Raw genomic sequence first — 23,743 nt, 5'->3', positions numbered from 1 at the left:
TACCACAATGAAACAATCAATTAAACCTGGTTTCGATCAATATTATAGTGGATAACACCGGTTAGGACTGGCTTAGGTCTGGGTTATGCCCGCATCGGGCTCATGATTTTGCCTTTTCCGCATACTTGTTGGCCAGATCCTTGGTTTTCTCTGTTTTGAATCACGTAGCAATGTGGTACCACAGCGAAACAGTCAATTAAACCTGGTTTCGATCAATATTTTAGTGGATAACACCGGTTAGGTCTGGGTTAGGTCTCGGTTATGCCCGCATCTGGCTCATGATTTTGCCTTCTTCGCATACTTGTCGGCCAGATCCTGTATTTTGTCGGGTTTGAATCACGTAGTAACGTGGTACCCAACAGTTACAGTCGATTAAACTCGGATTCGGTCAGTATTTTAGTCGGTAACACCGGTTAGGTCTGGGTTAGGTCTGGGTTATGTCTGCATCTGGCTCATGATTTTGCCTTCTTGGCATACTTGTTGGCCAGATCCTTGGTTTCCTCTGGTTTGAATCACGTAGTAATGTGGTACCACACAGAAACAGTCAATTAAACCTGGTTTCGATCAATATTTTAGAGGATAACACCGGTTAGGTCTGGGATATGTCCACATCTCGCTCATGATTTTGCCATCTTCGCATACTTGTTGGCCAGATCCTTGGTTTTCTCAGATTTGAATCACGTAATAATGTGGTACCACACTGAAGCAGTCCATTTAACTAGGTTTCGATCAATATTTTACGGGGTAACACCGGTTAGATCTGGGTTAGGTCTGGGTTATGCCCGCATCTGGCTCATGATTTTGCCTTCTTGGCATACTTGTTGGCCAGATCCTTGGTTTCCTCTGGTTTGAATCACGTAGTAATGTGGTACCACACAGAAACAGTCAATTAAACCTGGTTTCGATCAATATTTTAGAGGATAACACCGGTTAGGTCTGGGATATGCCCACATCTCGCTCATGATTTTGCCATCTTCGCATACTTGTTGGCCAGATCCTTGGTTTTCTCAGATTTGAATCACGTAATAATGTGGTACCACACTGAAGCAGTCCATTTAACTAGGTTTCGATCAATATTTTACGGGGCAACACCGGTTAGATCTGGCTTAGGTCTGGGTTATGCCCGCATCGGGCTCATGATTTTGCCTTTTCCGCATACTTGTTGGCCAGATCGTTGGTTTTCTCTGTTTTGAATCACGTAGTAATGCGGTACCACAGCGAAACAGTCAATTAAACCTGGTTTCGATCCACATTTTAGGGGATAACACCGGTTAGGTCTGGCTTAGATCTGGGTTATGCCCGCATCGGGCTCATGATTTTGCCTTTTCCGCATACTTGTTGGCCAGATCCATGGTATTCTCTGGTTTGAATCACGTAGTAATGTGGTACCACAATGAAACAATCAATTAAACCTGGTTTCGATCAATATTATAGTGGATAACACCGGTTAGGTCTGGCTTAGGTCTGGGTTATGCCCGCATCTGGCTCATGATTTTGCATTTTCCGCATACTCGTTGGCCAGATCCTTGGTTTTCTCTGGTTTGAATCACGTAATAATGTGGTACCACAGTGAAACAGTCAATTAAACCTGGATTCGGTCAGTATTTTAGTTGGGAACACCGGTTAGATCTGGGTTAGGTCTGGGTTATGCCCGCATCTGGCTCATGATTTTGCTTTTTCCGCATACTTGTTGGCCAGATCCTTGGTTTTCTCTGGTTTGAATCACGTAATAATGTGGTACCACACTGAAACAGTCCATTAAACTAGGTTTCGATCAATATTTTAGAGGATAAAACCGGTTAGGTCTGGGTTAGGTCTGGGTTATGCCCGCATCTGGCTCATGATTTTGCCTTCTTGGCATACTTGTTGGCCAGATCCTGGGTTTTTTCGGGTTTGAATCACATAGTAATGTGGAACCACACAGTAACAGTCAATTATAACTGGATTCGGTCAGTATTTTAGTCGGTAACACCGGTTAGGTCTGGGTTAGGCCTGGGAAATGCCAGAATCTGGCTCATGATTTTGCCTTCTGCGCATACATGTTGGCCAGATCCTGGGTTTTTTTCGGGTTTGAATCACGTAGTAATGTGGTACCACATTGAAACAGTCTATTAAACCTGGTTTCGATCAATATTTTACAGCATAAAACCGGTTAGGTCTGGGTTAGGTATGGTTTATGTCCACATCTGGCTCATGATTTTGCCTTTTCCGCATTCCTGTTGGCCAGAACCTTGGTTTTCTCTGGTTTGAATCACGTAGTAATGTGGTACCACACTGAAACAGACAATTAAACATGGTTACGATCAATATTTTAGAGGATAACACCGGTTAGGTCTGGGTTAGGTCTGGGTTATGCTCGCATCTGGCTCATGATTTTGCCTTTTCCGCATTCCTGTTGGCCAGAACCTTGGTTTTCTCTGGTTTGAATCACGTAGTAATGTGGTACCACACTGAAACAGACAATTAAACATGGTTACGATCAATATTTTAGAGGATAACACCGGTTAGGTCTGGGTTAGGTCTGGGTTATGCCACCATCTGGCTCATAATTTTGCCTTCTGCGCATACATGTTGGCCAGATCCTGGGTTTTTTCGGGTTTGAATCACATAGTAATGTGGAACCACACAGTAACAGTCAATTATACCTGGATTCGGTCAGTATTTTAGTCGGTAACACCGGTTAGGTCTGGGTTAGGCCTGGGAAATGCCAAAATCTGGCTCATGATTTTGCCTTCTTCGCATACTTGTTGGCCAGATCCTGGGTTTTTTCGGGTTTGAATCACATAGTAATGTGGAACCACACAGTAACAGTCAATTATACGTGGATTCGGTCAGTATTTTAGTAGGTAACACCGGTTAGTTCTGGGTTAGTTCTGGTAACACCTGTGAAATGCCCGCATCTGGCTCATGATTTTACCTTCTTCGCATACTTGTTGGACAGATCCTCGGTTTTTTAGGGAGCGAATCACGCAGTAATGTGGTTCCACACTGTAACAGTCCATTAAACTTGGTTTCGATGAATATTTTAGTGGATAACTCCGGTTAGGTTTTGGTTACGTCTGGGTTATACCCGCATCTGGCTCATGATTTTGCCTTGTCCACATTCTTGTTTGCCAGATCCTTGGTTTTCTCTGGTTTGAATCACGTAGTACTGAGGAACCACACAGTAACAACCAATTATACGTGGATTCGGTCAGTATTATAGTCGGTAACACCGGACAGGTCTGGGTTAGGTCTGGGTTATGCCCGCATCTGGTTCATGATTTTGCCTTCTTCGCATACTTGTTGGCCAGATCCTGGGTTTTTTCGGGTTTGAATCACATAGTAATGTGGAACCACACAGTAACAGTCAATTATACGTGGATTCGGTCAGTATTTTAGTCGGTAACACCGGTTAGGTCTGGGTTAGGCCTGGGAAATGCCCGCATCTGGCTCATGATTTTACCTTCTTCGCTTACTTGTTGGACAGATCCTGCGTTTTTTCGGGTTTGAATCACGTAATAAAGTGGTACCACACTGAAACAGTCCATTAAACTAGGTTTCGATCAATATTTTAGAGGATAACATCGGTTAGGTCTGGGTTAGGTCTGGGTTATGCCCGCATCTGGCTCATAATTTTGCATTCTTCGCATACTTGTTGGCCAGATCCTGGGTTTTTTCGGGTTTGAATCTCGTAGTATTGTGGTACCACACTGAAACAGACAATTAACCCTGGTTTCGACCAATGTTTTAGAGGATAACACCGGTTAGCTCTGGATTAGGTCTGGGTTATGTCTGCATCTGGCTCATGATTTTGCCTTCTTGGCATACTTGTTGGCCAGATCCATGGTTTCCTCTGGTTTGAATCACGTAGTAATGTGGTACCACACAGAAACAGTCAATTAAACCTGGTTTCGATCCACATTTTAGAGGATAACACCGGTTAGGTCTGGCTTAGATCTGGGTTATGCCCGCATCGGGCTCATTATTTTGCCTTTTCCGCATACTTGTTGGCCAGATCCTTGGTTTTCTCTGTTTTGAATCACATAGCAATGTGGTACCACAGCGAAACAGTCAATTAAACCTGGTTTCGATCAATATTTTAGAAGATAACACCGGTTAGGTCTGGGTTAAGTCTGGGTTATGCCCGCATCTCGCTCATGATTTTGCCATCTTCGCATACTTGTTGGCCAGATCCTTGGTTTTCTCAGGTTTGAATCACGTAATAATGTGGTACCACACTGTAACAGTCCATTAAACTTGGTTTCGATGAATATTTTAGTGGATAACTCCGGTTAGGTTTTGGTTACGTCTGGGTTATACCCGCATCTGGCTCATGATTTTGCCTTGTCCACATTCTTGTTTGCCAGATCCTTGGTTTTCTCTGGTTTGAATCACGTAGTACTGAGGAACCACACAGTAACAACCAATTATTCGTGGATTCGGTCAGTATTATAGTCGGTAACACCGGACAGGTCTGGGTTAGGTCTGGGTTATGCCCGCATCTGGTTCATGATATTGCCTTCTTCGCATACTTGTTGGCCAGATCCTGGGTTTTTTCGGGTTTGAATCACATAGAAATGTGGAACCACACAGTAACAGTCAATTAAACCTGGTTTCGATCAATTCTTTAGAGGATAACACCGGTTAGGTCTGGCTTAGATCTGGGTTATGCCCGCATCGGGCTCATGATTTTGCCTTTTCCGCATACTTGTTGGCCAGATCCTTGGTTTTCTCTGTTTTGAATCACATAGCAATATGGTACCACAGCGAAACAGTCAATTAAACCTGGTTTCGATCAATATTTTAGAAGATAACACCGGTTAGGTCTGGGTTAAGTCTGGGTTATGCCCGCATCTCGCTCATGATTTTGCCATCTTCGCATACTTGTTGGCCAGATCCTTGGTTTTCTCAGGTTTGAATCACGTAATAATGTGGTACCACACTGAAGCAGTCCATTTAACTAGGTTTCGATCAATATTTTACGGGGTAACACCGGTTAGATCTGGGTTAGGTCTGGGTTATGCCCGCATCTGGCTCATGATTTTGCCTTTTCCGCATACTTGTTGGCCAGATCCTTGGTTTTCTCTGGTTTGAATCACGTAATAATGTGGTACCACACTGAAACAGTCCATTAAACTAGGTTTCGATCAATATTTTAGAGGATAACACCGGTAAGGTCTGTGTTAGGTCTGGCTTATGCCCGCATCTGACTCATGATTTTGCCTTCTTCGCATACTTGTTGGCCAGATCCTTGGTTTTCTCAGGTTTGAATCACGTAATAATGTGGTACCACACTGAAGCAGTCCATTTAACTAGGTTTCGATCAATATTTTACGGGGTAACACCGGTTAGATCTGGGTTAGGTCTGGGTTATGCCCGCATCTGGCTCATGATTTTGCCTTTTCCGCATATTTGTTGGCCAGATCCTTGGTTTTCTCTGGTTTGAATCACGTAATAATGTGGTACCACACTGAAACAGTCCATTAAACTAGGCTTCGATCAATATTTTAGAGGATAACACCGGTTAGGTCTGGGTTAGGTCTGGGTTATGCCCGCATCTGGCTCATGATTTTGCCTTCTTGGCATACTTGTTGGCCAGATCCTTGGTTTTCTCTGGTTTGAATCACGTAGTAATGTGGTACCACATTGAAACACTCAATTAAACCTGGTTTCGATCAATACTTTAGAGGATAACACCGGTTAGGTCTGGGTTAGGTCTGGGTTATGCCCGCATCTGGCTCATGATTTTGCCTTTTCCGCATACTTGTTGGCCAGATCCTTGGTTTTCTCTGGTTTGAATCACGTAATAATGTGGTACCACAGTGAAACAGTCAACTAAACCTGGATTCGGTCAGTATTTTAGTTGGGAACACCGGTAAGGTCTGTGTTAGGTCTGGCTTATGCCCGCATCTGACTCATGATTTTGCCTTCTTCGCATACTTGTTGGCCAGATCCTTGGTTTTCTCAGGTTTGAATCACGTAATAATGTGGTACCACACTGAAGCAGTCCATTTAACTAGGTTTCGATCAATATTTTACGGGGTAACACCGGTTAGATCTGGGTTAGGTCTGGGTTATGCCCGCATCTGGCTCATGATTTTGCCTTTTCCGCATATTTGTTGGCCAGGTCCTTGGTTTTCTCTGGTTTGAATCACGTAATAATGTGGTACCACACTGAAACAGTCCATTAAACTAGGCTTCGATCAATATTTTAGAGGATAACACCGGTTAGGTCTGGGTTAGGTCTGGGTTATGCCCGCATCTGGCTCATGATTTTGCCTTCTTGGCATACTTGTTGGCCAGATCCTTGGTTTTCTCTGGTTTGAATCAGGTAGTAATGTGGTACCACATTGAAACACTCAATTAAACCTGGTTTCGATCAATACTTTAGAGGATAACACCGGTTAGGTCTGGGTTAGGTCTGGGTTATGCCCCCATCTGGCTTATGATTTTGCCTTCTACGCATACATGTTGGCCAGATCCTAGGTTTTTTCTGGTTTGAATCACGTAGTAATTTGGTACCACATTGAAACAGTCAATTAAACCTGGTTTCGATCGACATTTTAGAGGATAAAACCGGTTAGGTCTGGGTTAGGTATGGGTTATGTCCACATCTGGCTCATGATTTTGCCTTTTCCGCATTCCTGTTGGCCAGAACCTTGGTTTTCTCTGGTTTGAATCATGTAGTAATGTGGTACCAGACTGAAACAGACAATTAAACATGGTTACGATCAATATTTTAGAGGATAACACCGGTTAGGTGTGGGTTAGGTATGGGTTATGTTTGCATCTGGCTCATGATTTACCCTTGTCCGCATTCTTGTTTGCCAGAGCCTTGGTTTTCTCTGGTTTGAATCTCGTAGTAATGTGGAACCACAGCGAAACAGACAATTAACCCTGGTTTCGACCAATGTTTTAGAGGATAACACCGGTTAGCTCTGGATTAGGTCTGGGTTATGTCTGCATCTGGCTCATGATTTTGCCTTCTTGGCATACTTGTTGGCCAGATCCTTGGTTTCCTCTGGTTTGAATCACGTAGTAATGTGGTACCACACAGAAACAGTCAATTAAACCTGGTTTCGATCCACATTTTAGAGGATAACACCGGTTAGGTCTGGCTTAGATCTGGGTTATGCCCGCATCGGGCTCATGATTTTGCCTTTTCCGCATACTTGTTGGCCAGATCCTTGGTTTTCTCTGTTTTGAATCACATAGCAATGTGGTACCACAGCGAAACAGTCAATTAAACCTGGTTTCGATCAATATTTTAGAAGATAACACCGGTTAGGTCTGGGTTAAGTCTGGGTTATGCCCGCATCTCGCTCATGATTTTGCCATCTTCGCATACTTGTTGGCCAGATCCTTGGTTTTCTCAGGTTTGAATCACGTAATAATGTGGTACCACACTGAAGCAGTCCATTTAACTAGGTTTCGATCAATATTTTACGGGGTAACACCGGTTAGATCTGGGTTAGGTCTGGGTTATGCCCGCATCTGGCTCATGATTTTGCCTTTTCCGCATACTTGTTGGCCAGATCCTTGGTTTTCTCTGGTTTGAATCACGTAATAATGTGGTACCACAGTGAAACAGTCAACTAAACCTGGATTCGGTCAGTATTTTAGTTGGGAACACCGGTAAGGTCTGTGTTAGGTCTGGCTTATGCCCGCGTCTGACTCATGATTTTGCCTTCTTCGCATACTTGTTGGCCAGATCCTTGGTTTTCTCAGGTTTGAATCACGTAGTAATGTGGTACCACATTGAAACACTCAATTAAACCTGGTTTCGATCAATACTTTAGAGGATAACACCGGTTAGGTCTGGCTTAGATCTGGGTTATGCCCGCATCGGGCTCATGATTTTGCCTTTTCCGCATACTTGTTGGCCAGATCCTTGGTTTTCTCTGTTTTGAATCACATAGCAATGTGGTACCACAGCGAAACAGTCAATTAAACCTGGTTTCGATCAATATTTTAGAAGATAACACCGGTTAGGTCTGGGTTAAGTCTGGGTTATGCCCGCATCTCGCTCATGATTTTGCCATCTTCGCATACTTGTTGGCCAGATCCTTGGTTTTCTCAGGTTTGAATCACGTAATAATGTGGTACCACACTGAAGCAGTCCATTTAACTAGGTTTCGATCAATATTTTACGGGGTAACACCGGTTAGATCTGGGTTAGGTCTGGGTTATGCCCGCATCTGGCTCATGATTTTGCCTTTTCCGCATACTTGTTGGCCAGATCCTTGGTTTTCTCTGGTTTGAATCACGTAATAATGTGGTACCACACTGAAACAGTCCATTAAACTAGGTTTCGATCAATATTTTAGAGGATAACACCGGTTAGGTCTGGGTTATGCCCGCATCTGGCTCATGATTTTGCCTTCTTGGCATACTTGTTGGCCAGATCCTGGGTTTTTTCGGGTTTGAATCACATAGTAATGTGGAACCACACAGTAACAGTCAATTATAACTGGATTCGGTCAGTATTTTAGTCGGTAACACCGGTTAGGTCTGGGTTAGGCCTGGGAAATGCCAGAATCTGGCTCATGATTTTGCCTTCTGCGCATACATGTTGGCCAGATCCTGGGTTTTTTTCGGGATTGAATCACGTAGTAATGTGGTTCCACATTGAAACAGTCTATTAAACCTGGTTTCGATCAATATTTTACAGCATAAAACCGGTTAGGTCTGGGTTAGGTATGGTTTATGTCCACATCTGGCTCATGATTTTGCCTTTTCCGCATTCCTGTTGGCCAGAACCTTGGTTTTCTCTGGTTTGAATCACGTAGTAGTGTGGTACCACACTGAAACAGACAATTAAACATGGTTACGATCAATATTTTAGAGGATAACACCGGTTAGGTCTGGGTTAGGTCTGGGTTATGCTCGCATCTGGCTCATGATTTTGCCTTTTCCGCATTCCTGTTGGCCAGAACCTTGGTTTTCTCTGGTTTGAATCACGTAGTAATGTGGTACCACACTGAAACAGACAATTAAACATGGTTACGATCAATATTTTAGAGGATAACACCGGTTAGGTCTGGGTCAGGTCTGGGTTATGCCACCATCTGGCTCATAATTTTGCCTTCTGCGCATACATGTTGGCCAGATCCTGGGTTTTTTCGGGTTTGAATCACATAGTAATGTGGAACCACACAGTAACAGTCAATTATACCTGGATTCGGTCAGTATTTTAGTAGGTAACACCGGTTAGTTCTGGGTTAGGCCTGTGAAATGCCCGCATCTGGCTCATGATTTTACCTTCTTCGCATACTTGTTGGACAGATCCTCGGTTTTTTAGGGAGCGAATCACGTAGTAACGTGGTTCCACACTGTAACAGTCCATTAAACTTGGTTTCGATGAATATTTTAGTGGATAACTCCGGTTAGGTTTTGGTTACGTCTGGGTTATACCCGCATCTGGCTCATGATTTTGCCTTGTCCACATTCTTGTTTGCCAGATCCTTGGTTTTCTCTGGTTTGAATCACGTAGTACTGAGGAACCACACAGTAACAACCAATTATTCGTGGATTCGGTCAGTATTATAGTCGGTAACACCGGACAGGTCTGGGTTAGGTCTGGGTTATGCCCGCATCTGGTTCATGATTTTGCCTTTTCCGCATACTTGTTGGCCAGATCCTTGGTTTTCTCTGTTTTGAATCACATAGCAATGTGGTACCACAGCGAAACAGTCAATTAAACCTGGTTTCGATCAATATTTTAGAAGATAACACCGGTTAGGTCTGGGTTAAGTCTGGGTTATGCCCGCATCTCGCTCATGATTTTGCCATCTTCGCATACTTGTTGGCCAGATCCTTGGTTTTCTCAGGTTTGAATCACGTAATAATGTGGTACCACACTGAAGCAGTCCATTTAACTAGGTTTCGATCAATATTTTACGGGGTAACACCGGTTAGATCTGGGTTAGGTCTGGGTTATGCCCGCATCTGGCTCATGATTTTGCCTTTTCCGCATACTTGTTGGCCAGATCCTTGGTTTTCTCTGGTTTGAATCACGTAATAATGTGGTACCACAGTGAAACAGTCAACTAAACCTGGATTCGGTCAGTATTTTAGTTGGGAACACCGGTAAGGTCTGTGTTAGGTTTGGCTTATGCCCGCATCTGACTCATGATTTTGCCTTCTTCGCATACTTGTTGGCCAGATCCTTGGTTTTCTCAGGTTTGAATCACGTAGTAATGTGGTACCACATTGAAACACTCAATTAAACCTGGTTTCGATCAATACTTTAGAGGATAACACCGGTTAGGTCTGGCTTAGATCTGGGTTATGCCCGCATCGGGCTCATGATTTTGCCTTTTCCGCATACTTGTTGGCCAGATCCTTGGTTTTCTCTGTTTTGAATCACATAGCAATGTGGTACCACAGCGAAACAGTCAATTAAACCTGGTTTCGATCAATATTTTAGAAGATAACACCGGTTAGGTCTGGGTTAAGTCTGGGTTATGCCCGCATCTCGCTCATGATTTTGCCATCTTCGCATACTTGTTGGCCAGATCCTTGGTTTTCTCAGGTTTGAATCACGTAATAATGTGGTACCACACTGAAGCAGTCCATTTAACTAGGTTTCGATCAATATTTTACGGGGTAACACCGGTTAGATCTGGGTTAGGTCTGGGTTATGCCCGCATCTGGCTCATGATTTTGCCTTTTCCGCATACTTGTTGGCCAGATCCTTGGTTTTCTCTGGTTTGAATCACGTAATAATGTGGTACCACAGTGAAACAGTCAACTAAACCTGGATTCGGTCAGTATTTTAGTTGGGAACACCGGTAAGGTCTGTGTTAGGTCTGGCTTATGCCCGCATCTGACTCATGATTTTGCCTTCTTCGCATACTTGTTGGCCAGATCCTTGGTTTTCTCAGGTTTGAATCACGTAATAATGTGGTACCACACTGAAGCAGTCCATTTAACTAGGTTTCGATCAATATTTTACGGGGTAACACCGGTTAGATCTGGGTTAGGTCTGGGTTATGCCCGCATCTGGCTCATGATTTTGCCTTTTCCGCATATTTGTTAGCCAGATCCTTGGTTTTCTCTGGTTTGAATCACGTAATAATGTGGTACCACACTGAAACAGTCCATTAAACTAGGCTTCGATCAATATTTTAGAGGATAACACCGGTTAGGTCTGGGTTAGGTCTGGGTTATGCCCGCATCTGGCTCATGATTTTGCCTTCTTGGCATACTTGTTGGCCAGATCCTTGGTTTTCTCTGGTTTGAATCACGTAGTAATGTGGTACCACATTGAAACACTCAATTAAACCTGGTTTCGATCAATACTTTAGAGGATAACACCGGTTAGGTCTGGGTTAGGTCTGGGTTATGCCCGCATCTGGCTCATGATTTTGCCTTTTCCGCATACTTGTTGGCCAGATCCTTGGTTTTCTCTGGTTTGAATCACGTAATAATGTGGTACCACAGTGAAACAGTCAACTAAACCTGGATTCGGTCAGTATTTTAGTTGGGAACACCGGTAAGGTCTGTGTTAGGTCTGGCTTATGCCCGCATCTGACTCATGATTTTGCCTTCTTCGCATACTTGTTGGCCAGATCCTTGGTTTTCTCAGGTTTGAATCACGTAATAATGTGGTACCACACTGAAGCAGTCCATTTAACTAGGTTTCGATCAATATTTTACGGGGTAACACCGGTTAGATCTGGGTTAGGTCTGGGTTATGCCCGCATCTGGCTCATGATTTTGCCTTTTCCGCATATTTGTTGGCCAGATCCTTGGTTTTCTCTGGTTTGAATCATGTAGTAATGTGGTACCAGACTGAAACAGACAATTAAACATGGTTACGATCAATATTTTAGAGGATAACACCGGTTAGGTGTGGGTTAGGTATGGGTTATGTTTGCATCTGGCTCATGATTTACCCTTGTCCGCATTCTTGTTTGCCAGAGCCTTGGTTTTCTCTGGTTTGAATCTCGTAGTAATGTGGAACCACACACTAACAGCCAATTATACCTGGATTCGGTCAGTATTTTAGTCGGTAACACCGGTTAGGTCTGGGTTAGGCCTGGGAAATGCCCGCATCTGGCTCATGATTTTACCTTCTTCGCATACTTGTTGGACAGATCCTGCGTTTTTCCGGGTTTGAATCACGTAATAATGTGGTACCACACTGAAGCAGTCCATTAAACTTGGTTTCGATCAATATTTTAGAGGATAACACCGGTTAGGTCTGGGTTACATCTGGGTTATGCCCGCATCTGGCTCATGATTTTGCCTTCTTCGCATTCTTGTAGGCCAGATCCTTGGTTTTCTCTGGTTTGAATCACGTAGTAATGTGGTACCACACTGAAACAGTCAATTAAACCTGGTTTCGATCAATATTTTAGAGGATAACACCGGTTAGCTCTGGATTAGGTCTGGGTTATGCCCGCATCGGGCTCATGATTTTGCCTTTTCCGCATACTTGTTGGCCAGATCGTTGGTTTTCTCTGTTTTGAATCACGTAGTAATGCGGTACCACAGCGAAACAGTCAATTAAACCTGGTTTCGATCCACATTTTAGAGGATAACACCGGTTAGGTCTGGCTTAGATCTGGGTTATGCCCGCGTCGGGCTCATGATTTTGCCTTTTCCGCATACTTGTTGGCCAGATCCATGGTTTTCTCTGGTTTGAATCACGTAGTAATGTGGTACCACAATGAAACAATCAATTAAACCTGGTTTCGATCAATATTATAGTGGATAACACCGGTTAGGTCTGGCTTAGGTCTGGGTTATGCCCGCATCGGGCTCATGATTTTGCCTTTTCCGCATACTTGTTGGCCAGATCCTTGGTTTTCTCTGTTTTGAATCACGTAGCAATGTGGTACCACAGCGAAACAGTCAATTAAACCTGGTTTCGATCAATATTTTAGTGGATAACACCGGTTAGGTCTGGGTTAGGTCTCGGTTATGCCCGCATCTGGCTCATGATTTTGCCTTCTTCGCATACTTGTCGGCCAGATCCTGTGTTTTGTCGGGTTTGAATCACGTAGTAACGTGGTACCCAACAGTTACAGTCGATTAAACTCGGATTCGGTCAGTATTTTAGTCGGTAACACCGGTTAGGTCTGGGTTAGGTCTGGGTTATGTCTGCATCTGGCTCATGATTTTGCCTTCTTGGCATACTTGTTGGCCAGATCCTTGGTTTCCTCTGGTTTGAATCACGTAGTAATGTGGTACCACACAGAAACAGTCAATTAAACCTGGTTTCGATCCACATTTTAGAGGATAACACCGGTTTGGTCTGGCTTAGATCTGGGTTATGCCCGCATCGGGCTCATGATTTTGCCTTTTCCGCATACTTGTTGGCCAGATCCATGGTTTTCTCTGGTTTGAATCACGTAGTAATGTGGTACCACAATGAAACAATCAATTAAACCTGGTTTCGATCAATATTATAGTGGATAACACCGGTTAGGTCTGGCTTAGGTCTGGGTTATGCCCGCATCGGGCTCATGATTTTGCCTTTTCCGCATACTTGTTGGCCAGATCCTTGGTTTTCTCTGGTTTGAATCACGTAATAATGTGGTACCACAGTGAAACAGTCAATTAAACCTGGATTCGGTCAGTATTTTAGTTGGGAACACCGGTAAGGTCTGTGTTAGGTCTGGCTTATGCCCGCATCTGACTCATGATTTTGCCTTCTTCGCATACTTGTTGGCCAGATCCTTGGTTTTCTCAGGTTTGAATCACGTAATAATGTGGTACCACACTGAAGCAGTCCATTTAACTAGGTTTCGATCAATATTTTACGGGGTAACACCGGTTAGATCTGGGTTAGGTCTGGGTTATGCCCGCATCTGGCTCATGATTTTGCCTTTTCCGCATACTTGTTGGCCAGATCCTTGGTTTTCTCTGGTTTGAATCACGTAATAATGTGGTACCACACTGAAACAGTCCATTAAACTAGGCTTCGATCAATATTTTAGAGGATAACACCGGTTAGGTCTGGGTTAGGTCTGGGTTATGCCCGCATCTGGCTCATGATTTTGCCTTCTTGGCATACTTGTTGGCCAGATCCTTGGTTTTCTCTGGTTTGAATCACGTAGTAATGTGGTACCACATTGAAACACTTAATTAAACCTGGTTTCGATCAATACTTTAGAGGATAACACCGGTTAGGTCTGGGTTAGGTCTGGGTTATGCCCCCATCTGGCTTATGATTTTGCCTTCTACGCATACATGTTGGCCAGATCCTAGTTTTTTTCTGGTTTGAATCACGTAGTAATTTGGTACCACATCGAAACAGTCAATTAAACCTGGTTTCGATCGACATTTTAGAGGATAAAACCGGTTAGGTCTGGGTTAGGTATGGGTTATGTCCACATCTGGCTCATGATTTTGCCTTTTCCGCATTCCTGTTGGCCAGAACCTTGGTTTTCTCTGGTTTGAATCACGTAGTAATGTGGTACCAGACTGAAACAGACAATTAAACATGGTTACGATCAATATTTTAGAGGATAACACCGGTTAGGTGTGGGTTAGGTATGGGTTATGTTTGCATCTGGCTCATGATTTACCCTTGTCCGCATTCTTGTTTGCCAGAGCCTTGGTTTTCTCTGGTTTGAATCTCGTAGTAATGTGGAACCACACACTAACAGCCAATTATACCTGGATTCGGTCAGTATTTTAGTCGGTAACACCGGTTAGGTCTGGGTTAGGCCTGGGAAATGCCCGCATCTGGCTCATGATTTTACCTTCTTCGCATACTTGTTGGACAGATCCTGCGTTTTTCCGGGTTTGAATCACGTAATAATGTGGTACCACACTGAAGCAGTCCATTAAACTTGGTTTCGATCAATATTTTAGAGGATAACACCGGTTAGGTCTGGGTTACGTCTGGGTTATGCCCGCATCTGGCTCATGATTTTGCCTTCTTCGCATTCTTGTAGGCCAGATCCTTGGTTTTCTCTGGTTTGAATCACGTAGTAATGTGGTACCACACTGAAACAGTCAATTAAACCTGGTTTCGATCAATATTTTAGAGGATAACACCGGTTAGGTCTGGGTTAGGTCTGGGTTATGCCCGCATCTCGCTCATGATTTTGCCTTCTTCGCATACTTGTTGGCCAGATCCTTGGTTTTCTCTGGTTTGAATCACGTAATAATGTGGTACCACAGTGAAACAGTCAATTAAACCTGGATTCGGTCAGTATTTTAGAGGATAACACCGGTTAGGTCTGGGTTAAGCCTGGGAAATGCCAGCACCTGGCTCATGATTTTGCCTTCTTCGCATACTTGTTGACCAGATCCTGGGTTTTTTCGGGTTTGAATCACATAGTAATATGGAACCACACAGTAACAGTCAATTATACGTGGATTCGGTCAGTATTTTAGTCGGTGACACCGGTTAGGTCTGGGTTAGGCCTGGGAAATGCCCGTATCTGGCTGATGATTTTACCTTCTTCGCATACTTGTTGGACAGATCCTGCGTTTTTTCGTGTTTGAATCACGTAATAATGTGGATCCACACTGAAACAGTCCATTAAACTAGGTTTCGATCAATATTTTAGAGGATAACACCGGTTAGGTCTGGGTTAGGTCTGGGTTATGCCACCCATCTGGCTCATAATTTTGCCTTCTGCGCATACATGTTGGCCAGATCCTGGGTTTTTTCGGGTTTGAATCACACAGTAATGTGGAACCACACAGTAACAGTCAATTTTACCTGGATTCGGTCAGTATTTTAGAGGATAACACCGGTTAGGTCTGGGTTAGGTCTGGGTTATGCCCGCATCTGGCTCATGATTTTACCTTCTTCGCATACTTGTTGGACAGATCCTGCGTTTTCCGGGTTTGAATCACGTAATAATGTGGTACCACACTGAAACAGTCCAATAAACTTGGTTTCGATCAATATTTTAGAGGATAACACCGGTTAGGTCTGGGTTACGTCTGGGTTATGCCCGCATCTGGCTCATGATTTTGCCTTCTTCGCATTCTTGTAGGCCAGATCCTTGGTTTTCTGTGGTTTGAATCACGTAGTAATGTGGTACCACACTGAAACAGTCAATTAAACCTGGTTTCGATCAATATTTTAGAGGATAACACCGGTTAGGTCAGGGATAGGTCTGGGTTATGCCCGCATCTCGCTCATGATTTTGCCTGCTTCGCATACTTGTTGGCCAGATCCTTGGTTTTCGCTGGTTTGAATCACGTAATAATGTGATACCACAGTGAAACAGTCAATTAAACCTGGATTCGGTCAGTATTTTAGTTGGTAACACCGGTAAGGTCTGTGTTAGGTCTGGCTTATGCCCGAATCTGACTCATGATTTTGCTTTCTTCGCAAACTTGTTGGCCAGATCCTGGGTTCTTTCGGGTTTGAATCACGTAGTAATGTGGTACCACATTGAAACAGTCAATTAAACCTGGTTTCGATCAATATTTTAGAGGATAACACCGGTTAGGTCTGGGTTAAGCCTGGGAAATGCCAGCATCTGGCTCATGATTTTGCCTTCTTCGCATTCTTGTAGGCCAGATCCTTGGTTTTCTCAGGTTTGAATCACGTAGTAATGTGGTACCACACTGAAACAGTCAATTAAACCTGGTTTCGATCAATATTTTAGAGGATAACACCGGTTAGGTCTGGGTTAGGTCTGGGTTATGCCCGCATCTCGCTCATGATTTTGCCTTCTTCGCATACTTGTTGGCCAGATCCTTGGTTTTCTCAGGTTTGAATCACGTAGTAATGTGGTACCACATTGAAACACTCAATTAAACCTGGTTTCGATCAATACTTTAGAGGATAACACCGGTTAGGTCTGGCTTAGATCTGGGTTATGCCCGCATCGGGCTCATGATTTTGCCTTTTCCGCATACTTGTTGGCCAGATCCTTGGTTTTCTCTGTTTTGAATCACATAGCAATGTGGTACCACAGCGAAACAGTCAATTAAACCTGGTTTCGATCAATATTTTAGAAGATAACACCGGTTAGGTCTGGGTTAAGTCTGGGTTATGCCCGCATCTCGCTCATGATTTTGCCATCTTCGCATACTTGTTGGCCAGATCCTTGGTTTTCTCAGGTTTGAATCACGTAATAATGTGGTACCACACTGAAGCAGTCCATTTAACTAGGTTTCGATCAATATTTTACGGGGTAACACCGGTTAGATCTGGGTTAGGTCTGGGTTATGCCCGCATCTGGCTCATGATTTTGCCTTTTCCGCATACTTGTTGGCCAGATCCTTGGTTTTCTCTGGTTTGAATCACGTAATAATGTGGTACCACAGTGAAACAGTCAACTAAACCTGGATTCGGTCAGTATTTTAGTTGGGAACACCGGTAAGGTCTGTGTTAGGTCTGGCTTATGCCCGCATCTGACTCATGATTTTGCCTTCTTCGCATACTTGTTGGCCAGATCCTTGGTTTTCTCAGGTTTGAATCACGTAATAATGTGGTACCACACTGAAGCAGTCCATTTAACTAGGTTTCGATCAATATTTTACGGGGTAACACCGGTTAGATCTGGGTTAGGTCTGGGTTATGCCCGCATCTGGCTCATGATTTTGCCTTTTCCGCATATTTGTTAGCCAGATCCTTGGTTTTCTCTGGTTTGAATCACGTAATAATGTGGTACCACACTGAAACAGTCCATTAAACTAGGCTTCGATCAATATTTTAGAGGATAACACCGGTTAGGTCTGGGTTAGGTCTGGGTTATGCCCGCATCTGGCTCATGATTTTGCCTTCTTGGCATACTTGTTGGCCAGATCCTTGGTTTTCTCTGGTTTGAATCACGTAGTAATGTGGTACCACATTGAAACACTCAATTAAACCTGGTTTCGATCAATACTTTAGAGGATAACACCGGTTAGGTCTGGGTTAGGTCTGGGTTATGCCCGCATCTGGCTCATGATTTTGCCTTTTCCGCATACTTGTTGGCCAGATCCTTGGTTTTCTCTGGTTTGAATCACGTAATAATGTGGTACCACAGTGAAACAGTCAACTAAACCTGGATTCGGTCAGTATTTTAGTTGGGAACACCGGTAAGGTCTGTGTTAGGTCTGGCTTATGCCCGCATCTGACTCATGATTTTGCCTTCTTCGCATACTTGTTGGCCAGATCCTTGGTTTTCTCAGGTTTGAATCACGTAATAATGTGGTACCACACTGAAGCAGTCCATTTAACTAGGTTTCGATCAATATTTTACGGGGTAACACCGGTTAGATCTGGGTTAGGTCTGGGTTATGCCCGCATCTGGCTCATGATTTTGCCTTTTCCGCATATTTGTTGGCCAGATCCTTGGTTTTCTCTGGTTTGAATCATGTAGTAATGTGGTACCAGACTGAAACAGACAATTAAACATGGTTACGATCAATATTTTAGAGGATAACACCGGTTAGGTGTGGGTTAGGTATGGGTTATGTTTGCATCTGGCTCATGATTTACCCTTGTCCGCATTCTTGTTTGCCAGAGCCTTGGTTTTCTCTGGTTTGAATCTCGTAGTAATGTGGAACCACACACTAACAGCCAATTATACCTGGATTCGGTCAGTATTTTAGTCGGTAACACCGGTTAGGTCTGGGTTAGGCCTGGGAAATGCCCGCATCTGGCTCATGATTTTACCTTCTTCGCATACTTGTTGGACAGATCCTGCGTTTTTCCGGGTTTGAATCACGTAATAATGTGGTACCACACTGAAGCAGTCCATTAAACTTGGTTTCGATCAATATTTTAGAGGATAACACCGGTTAGGTCTGGGTTACATCTGGGTTATGCCCGCATCTGGCTCATGATTTTGCCTTCTTCGCATTCTTGTAGGCCAGATCCTTGGTTTTCTCTGGTTTGAATCACGTAGTAATGTGGTACCACACTGAAACAGTCAATTAAACCTGGTTTCGATCAATATTTTAGAGGATAACACCGGTTAGCTCTGGATTAGGTCTGGGTTATGCCCGCATCGGGCTCATGATTTTGCCTTTTCCGCATACTTGTTGGCCAGATCGTTGGTTTTCTCTGTTTTGAATCACGTAGTAATGCGGTACCACAGCGAAACAGTCAATTAAACCTGGTTTCGATCCACATTTTAGAGGATAACACCGGTTAGGTCTGGCTTAGATCTGGGTTATGCCCGCGTCGGGCTCATGATTTTGCCTTTTCCGCATACTTGTTGGCCAGATCCATGGTTTTCTCTGGTTTGAATCACGTAGTAATGTGGTACCACAATGAAACAATCAATTAAACCTGGTTTCGATCAATATTATAGTGGATAACACCGGTTAGGTCTGGCTTAGGTCTGGGTTATGCCCGCATCGGGCTCATGATTTTGCCTTTTCCGCATACTTGTTGGCCAGATCCTTGGTTTTCTCTGTTTTGAATCACGTAGCAATGTGGTACCACAGCGAAACAGTCAATTAAACCTGGTTTCGATCAATATTTTAGTGGATAACACCGGTTAGGTCTGGGTTAGGTCTCGGTTATGCCCGCATCTGGCTCATGATTTTGCCTTCTTCGCATACTTGTCGGCCAGATCCTGTGTTTTGTCGGGTTTGAATCACGTAGTAACGTGGTACCCAACAGTTACAGTCGATTAAACTCGGATTCGGTCAGTATTTTAGTCGGTAACACCGGTTAGGTCTGGGTTAGGTCTGGGTTATGTCTGCATCTGGCTCATGATTTTGCCTTCTTGGCATACTTGTTGGCCAGATCCTTGGTTTCCTCTGGTTTGAATCACGTAGTAATGTGGTACCACACAGAAACAGTCAATTAAACCTGGTTTCGATCCACATTTTAGAGGATAACACCGGTTTGGTCTGGCTTAGATCTGGGTTATGCCCGCATCGGGCTCATGATTTTGCCTTTTCCGCATACTTGTTGGCCAGATCCATGGTTTTCTCTGGTTTGAATCACGTAGTAATGTGGTACCACAATGAAACAATCAATTAAACCTGGTTTCGATCAATATTATAGTGGATAACACCGGTTAGGTCTGGCTTAGGTCTGGGTTATGCCCGCATCGGGCTCATGATTTTGCCTTTTCCGCATACTTGTTGGCCAGATCCTTGGTTTTCTCTGGTTTGAATCACGTAATAATGTGGTACCACAGTGAAACAGTCAATTAAACCTGGATTCGGTCAGTATTTTAGTTGGGAACACCGGTAAGGTCTGTGTTAGGTCTGGCTTATGCCCGCATCTGACTCATGATTTTGCCTTCTTCGCATACTTGTTGGCCAGATCCTTGGTTTTCTCAGGTTTGAATCACGTAATAATGTGGTACCACACTGAAGCAGTCCATTTAACTAGGTTTCGATCAATATTTTACGGGGTAACACCGGTTAGATCTGGGTTAGGTCTGGGTTATGCCCGCATCTGGCTCATGATTTTGCCTTTTCCGCATACTTGTTGGCCAGATCCTTGGTTTTCTCTGGTTTGAATCACGTAATAATGTGGTACCACACTGAAACAGTCCATTAAACTAGGCTTCGATCAATATTTTAGAGGATAACACCGGTTAGGTCTGGGTTAGGTCTGGGTTATGCCCGCATCTGGCTCATGATTTTGCCTTCTTGGCATACTTGTTGGCCAGATCCTTGGTTTTCTCTGGTTTGAATCACGTAGTAATGTGGTACCACATTGAAACACTTAATTAAACCTGGTTTCGATCAATACTTTAGAGGATAACACCGGTTAGGTCTGGGTTAGGTCTGGGTTATGCCCCCATCTGGCTTATGATTTTGCCTTCTACGCATACATGTTGGCCAGATCCTAGTTTTTTTCTGGTTTGAATCACGTAGTAATTTGGTACCACATCGAAACAGTCAATTAAACCTGGTTTCGATCGACATTTTAGAGGATAAAACCGGTTAGGTCTGGGTTAGGTATGGGTTATGTCCACATCTGGCTCATGATTTTGCCTTTTCCGCATTCCTGTTGGCCAGAACCTTGGTTTTCTCTGGTTTGAATCACGTAGTAATGTGGTACCAGACTGAAACAGACAATTAAACATGGTTACGATCAATATTTTAGAGGATAACACCGGTTAGGTGTGGGTTAGGTATGGGTTATGTTTGCATCTGGCTCATGATTTACCCTTGTCCGCATTCTTGTTTGCCAGAGCCTTGGTTTTCTCTGGTTTGAATCTCGTAGTAATGTGGAACCACACACTAACAGCCAATTATACCTGGATTCGGTCAGTATTTTAGTCGGTAACACCGGTTAGGTCTGGGTTAGGCCTGGGAAATGCCCGCATCTGGCTCATGATTTTACCTTCTTCGCATACTTGTTGGACAGATCCTGCGTTTTTCCGGGTTTGAATCACGTAATAATGTGGTACCACACTGAAGCAGTCCATTAAACTTGGTTTCGATCAATATTTTAGAGGATAACACCGGTTAGGTCTGGGTTACGTCTGGGTTATGCCCGCATCTGGCTCATGATTTTGCCTTCTTCGCATTCTTGTAGGCCAGATCCTTGGTTTTCTCTGGTTTGAATCACGTAGTAATGTGGTACCACACTGAAACAGTCAATTAAACCTGGTTTCGATCAATATTTTAGAGGATAACACCGGTTAGGTCTGGGTTAGGTCTGGGTTATGCCCGCATCTCGCTCATGATTTTGCCTTCTTCGCATACTTGTTGGCCAGATCCTTGGTTTTCTCTGGTTTGAATCACGTAATAATGTGGTACCACAGTGAAACAGTCAATTAAACCTGGATTCGGTCAGTATTTTAGAGGATAACACCGGTTAGGTCTGGGTTAAGCCTGGGAAATGCCAGCACCTGGCTCATGATTTTGCCTTCTTCGCATACTTGTTGACCAGATCCTGGGTTTTTTCGGGTTTGAATCACATAGTAATATGGAACCACACAGTAACAGTCAATTATACGTGGATTCGGTCAGTATTTTAGTCGGTGACACCGGTTAGGTCTGGGTTAGGCCTGGGAAATGCCCGTATCTGGCTGATGATTTTACCTTCTTCGCATACTTGTTGGACAGATCCTGCGTTTTTTCGTGTTTGAATCACGTAATAATGTGGATCCACACTGAAACAGTCCATTAAACTAGGTTTCGATCAATATTTTAGAGGATAACACCGGTTAGGTCTGGGTTAGGTCTGGGTTATGCCACCCATCTGGCTCATAATTTTGCCTTCTGCGCATACATGTTGGCCAGATCCTGGGTTTTTTCGGGTTTGAATCACACAGTAATGTGGAACCACACAGTAACAGTCAATTTTACCTGGATTCGGTCAGTATTTTAGAGGATAACACCGGTTAGGTCTGGGTTAGGTCTGGGTTATGCCCGCATCTGGCTCATGATTTTACCTTCTTCGCATACTTGTTGGACAGATCCTGCGTTTTCCGGGTTTGAATCACGTAATAATGTGGTACCACACTGAAACAGTCCAATAAACTTGGTTTCGATCAATATTTTAGAGGATAACACCGGTTAGGTCTGGGTTACGTCTGGGTTATGCCCGCATCTGGCTCATGATTTTGCCTTCTTCGCATTCTTGTAGGCCAGATCCTTGGTTTTCTGTGGTTTGAATCACGTAGTAATGTGGTACCACACTGAAACAGTCAATTAAACCTGGTTTCGATCAATATTTTAGAGGATAACACCGGTTAGGTCAGGGATAGGTCTGGGTTATGCCCGCATCTCGCTCATGATTTTGCCTGCTTCGCATACTTGTTGGCCAGATCCTTGGTTTTCGCTGGTTTGAATCACGTAATAATGTGATACCACAGTGAAACAGTCAATTAAACCTGGATTCGGTCAGTATTTTAGTTGGTAACACCGGTAAGGTCTGTGTTAGGTCTGGCTTATGCCCGAATCTGACTCATGATTTTGCTTTCTTCGCAAACTTGTTGGCCAGATCCTGGGTTCTTTCGGGTTTGAATCACGTAGTAATGTGGTACCACATTGAAACAGTCAATTAAACCTGGTTTCGATCAATATTTTAGAGGATAACACCGGTTAGGTCTGGGTTAAGCCTGGGAAATGCCAGCATCTGGCTCATGATTTTGCCTTCTTCGCATTCTTGTAGGCCAGATCCTTGGTTTTCTCAGGTTTGAATCACGTAGTAATGTGGTACCACACTGAAACAGTCAATTAAACCTGGTTTCGATCAATATTTTAGAGGATAACACCGGTTAGGTCTGGGTTAGGTCTGGGTTATGCCCGCATCTCGCTCATGATTTTGCCTTCTTCGCATACTTGTTGGCCAGATCCTTGGTTTTCTATGGTTTGAATCACGTAATAATGTGGTACCACAGTGAAACAGTCAATTAAACCTGGATTCGGTCAGTATTTTAGTTGGTAACACCGGTAAGGTCTGTGTTAGGTCTGGCTTATGCCCGAATCTGACTCATGATTTTGCCTTCTTCGCAAACTTGTTGGCCAGATCCTGGGTTCTTTCGGGTTTGAATCACGTAGTAATGTGGTACCACATTGAAACAGTCAATTAAACCTGGTTTCGATCAATATTTTAGAGGATAACACCGGTTAGGTCTGGGTTAAGCCTGGGAAATGCCAGCATCTGGCTCATGATTTTGCCTTCTTCGCATACTTGTTGGCCAGATCCTGGGTTTTTTCGGGTTTGAATCACATAGTAATGTGGAACCACACAGTAACAGTCAATTATACGTGGATTCGGTCAGTATCTTAGTCGGTGACACTGGTTAGGTCTGGGTTAGACCTGGGAAATGCCCGCATCTGGCTCATGATTTTACCTTCTTCGCATACTTGTTGGACAGATCCTGCGTTTTTTCGTGTTTGAATCACGTAATAATGTGGATCC

Source organism: Colletes latitarsis, chromosome 4 (genome assembly GCF_051014445.1).
Source record: "Colletes latitarsis isolate SP2378_abdomen chromosome 4, iyColLati1, whole genome shotgun sequence".
Classification (NCBI taxonomy): domain Eukaryota; kingdom Metazoa; phylum Arthropoda; class Insecta; order Hymenoptera; family Colletidae; genus Colletes; species Colletes latitarsis.
The sequence above is the reverse complement of the archived record's forward strand: the minus strand, read 5'-3'. Positions refer to the sequence as shown.